The following is a 4,035-nucleotide window of genomic DNA, read 5'->3' on the forward strand; positions in this document are numbered from 1 at the left end:
GATATACAATAACAAAAACAAAAAGCTCTGGTCGATGGAGCTACATATACTTGAATAGGGCCAAATTTAAGCCTCCATTGATCATTTCCTAAATTAATGTTAACCGCCATCTTGCATATATCATGAAACTAATACGTACATGCATAATTGTTAGAGGTGCATGCAATAATAATAAACTATTGAAAGCACACAGAAAGCCTTTAGAAACCATTTATAAGTAGTTCTTAACCAATTAATGCATGATAAACAATCTTCCTCTTTAATGGTTATGTTGCAAACAAATACCATAAACGAAAATCCAAAGCAGTACATAATCCAAAACAGCAGATAAATCACAAGCAATATAAACAGATAATAAGCTGAATATAAACGGCACGCGGATTTATAGTGGTTTGGTAATCACACAGATGACCTACATCTACTCTTCAGGGCAATAAGAAGAATTTACTATGAGAATAGAGAACCTTATAGAGATTTACGCTCACCCTTTACACAGAGCAAAACCCAAATGAAAAACCCCTCTGTAAAACCCAGATCTCCTCACCTCTCATACACCACACATAATAACCAAATATTAGTGATAGATTTATACACAAGTGAAAGCAAAAAGAAAAATCCAGCTAAGACCTACCACCACCATTTGATTCCATCAACGCTCTTCAGATTTCCAGCACATCCAGAGATTCGTAACAAACTTTCTCTCTCTATAACCAAGAGAGAAAGCTCTAGAAAACAGAATGAACAAAACCTAATTTGCATTAGGTTTATTGAAGAATGGATTTGACAAAATTGCCCCTTTAGTCTTTAACAAATAACTTTGACCACCCAAGTTATAATTTGACTTCCATGTGGGCATAGGTCAATTACCACATCACAACAAATCTCCACCTAGGCATTTGATCATTGCCTTTCCTTACTGCCTTGGAACTTCTTCTAATTTTCTTCAATGTGCAGAAGGCTCTTAAAGAGCCTTAACTTGTCCAAAATAAGAGACTTAGTGAACATGTCTGCTGGGTTTTATCTTCCAGGAATCTTCTCCACCTTAATGACTTTGTCTTCAATCAAATTTCAGATAAAGTGCAACCTGAGATCAATGTGTTTTGATCTCTCATGAAAAACTTGATTTTTGCACAGAAAAATTGCACTTTGGCTGTCACTCTTGATTGGAACCTGCTGCTAGTTCAATCCTATTTCATCAAGCATTCCCCTTAGTCACATTGCCTCTTTGACTGACTCTGTAATTGCAACATATTCTACTTCTATGGTTGACAAAGTAACAATTGCCTGCAAGTTAGCCTTCCAACAAACTAGATTATCCCAAATAGAAAAACAGAAACTAGTCATGGATTTTCTATTGTCTACATTTCCAGCATAATCAACATCCACATATCCTATAATGAGATTCACCTGATTTTGCTCCCTGCTGTAAACAATACCAATGGCCAGTGTACCCCTTACATATCTAAGCACCCATTTTACAGCTTCCCAATGATTCTTCCCAAGATTACTCATAAACCTACTTACAAAACTGACTGCAAAGGCCAAATCTGGTCTGGTACAAACTATCAAATACATCAAGCTCTCTATTGCATTTGCATACGGAATGCAAGACATTTCCTTCTTTCTTCTTCTGTTTATGGGCACTGTTCTTCTCCTTCTCAGATAGGGAGTCTGGTAAACTATCCTCACCCTCTAAAGTATCAAACAGTCCATCATTAACTAAGATAGCCCTCATCTTCATCTTCCATAATCCGTAATCATTATCCCCTGTGAATTTTTCCACCTCAAACTTAGACATTTCTAGGTTCCTAACCTTCACAGATGCCCAGAGTACAAAAGCCCCAATTTACCCAAGACTAGTAGAAACCCTAAAAAATTTGCAGTTGTGAAAAAATCAGATCTAAGCCTAGATTACTTTAGATTCGAAAAGGATCTCTCAACCTAGAATAAACCGTAGGTGCTAGAATGAAAACCTAGCTCTGATACCACTTGTTGCAAACAGAGACCATAAACAAAAATTCAAAGTAGTGCATAATCCAAAACAGCAGATAAATCACAAGCAATATAAACAGAGGGGGAAGTTATTAAAAAGACATTTGAAGTTTACATTTAATTAAAAGGCTATCAAGTTTTGAAATGTTAACTAAATAGCCATATTATTGATTAAGGGTAATTAGTGCTTAATTAGGATTAATGTAATCTTTTCAAAATTATCTATATTTCCACAAATCCGAAATTGTTGCAAATAAACCCAAAANAGGATTTTTTTTCAACAAACAGACTTGTTTTTTAGACCCCTTTTCAAACAACTCATGCTGCTCCGTCAGAATTCTTTCTTCTAAATCACTATTTAAGAAGGTTGTTTTGATGTCTAATTGCTCTAATTCTAAATCAAACTGAGCTACCAAGGATAAGAGAATTCTGATAATGGTGTGTCTCACAACTGGTGAGAAAATTTCATTGTAGTCTACTCCTTCAACCTGTGTGAAACCTTTGGCTACCAACCTTGCTTTAAACCTAGGTGCTTCTACCCTTGGTATACCCTTTTTCCTTTTAAAAACCCATTTGCACTTAACCACCCTATTGCCTTTAGATTTGTTAACTAAAATCCATGTCTGATTTTTTATTAGAGAATCATACTCTTCTTGCATGGCCAGTTTCCACTGACTAGAATCTTTACTATTCATGGCTTCCTTAACAGTTCTAGGTTCATCATCAATCTTTTCAACAACTTGAAGAGCAAAGGCTACCATATCAGCATGTGAGTACCTCCTAGGTAGTTTAATTTCCCTTCTTTCTCCATCTCTAGCTAGTTGATAATTTTGTAAATCATTTCCATCACCATCATTATCATCTAAGCTAGGTTCATCCACCTGCGTTTGAGAAACTGAAACAGGATCTGAAGCAGGATTGTTCAGGTTTGGAACTTCTCCACCTAGATCCAAATTAAACACCTCTGTCCTATCTACATTGTCACTTTCTTTCTGACTCAATCCACCCAGCTCATCCTCATTAAACCTCACATCTCTGCTAATAATGCACATTTTCCCTCCAATATCTCAACATTTGTAACCTTTAATGCCATCAGGATACCCTAAGAAAATGCATCTAATAGCCCTTGGTTGTAACTTATCAGTTTTCTCATGAACAAACACAGTGCAGCCCAAAACCCTAAGGTTACGATAATTTGCAGGATGCCCAGACCATTTCTCCATGGGTGTTTTGAAAACTAATAGCTGAGGAAGGTATTCTGTTTATTAGATAAACAGCTGTGTGGGCAGCCTCTGCCCAAAACCTGGTGGGTTACTTAGAATAGGATAATAGGCTTCTAACCTTTTCTAGAATGGTCATATTCATCCTTTCTGCTAAACCATTCTACTGGGGTGTGTGTCTTACTGTTCTATGCCTTAGAATTCCACTTTCCCTACACAGACTATCAAACTCTTCATTGATAAATTCTAACCCATTATCGGTTCTAAGTTTCCTAATTTTCTTCCCAGATTGATTTTCTATCAGGACCTTCCAATCTTTGAATTTCCTAAAGGCCTCTCCCTTAGTTTTCAAGAAATAGATCCAGACCCTCCTAGAGTAATCATCTGTGATGCTAATGAAATACCTATAACCTCCCAAAGATGGATATTTAGTTGGCTCCCACACATCTGAATGGATATAATCTAAAATAGCCTTAGAACAATGGTTTCCCACACTAAACCTAATTCTATTCATCTTTCCATAAATGCAGTGATCACAGAAATCCAGCTTCCCTACTTTATCTCCTCATATAACCTTTTGCTTACTCAGCTCAACTAATCTTTTTTCATTAACATGCCCTAACCTCCTATGCCATAAAGTTGTCCTATTGGACTTTTGAGATAAAGATACAGCTGCTGTTCTAGTGATGGTTGAACCATTTAGAATATACAGCCCATTCCTCATCTCACCCTTCATTAAAACTAAGGATCCTTTAGTTACTTTAAGGACTCCACCTTGAGCCTTATAACTATAGCCAATTGAGTCTAGGCTTCTTAGAGAAAC

Source organism: Pistacia vera, unplaced genomic scaffold (assembly GCF_008641045.1).
Source record: "Pistacia vera cultivar Batoury unplaced genomic scaffold, PisVer_v2 Contig366, whole genome shotgun sequence".
NCBI classification, from domain to species: Eukaryota; Viridiplantae; Streptophyta; class Magnoliopsida; order Sapindales; family Anacardiaceae; genus Pistacia; species Pistacia vera.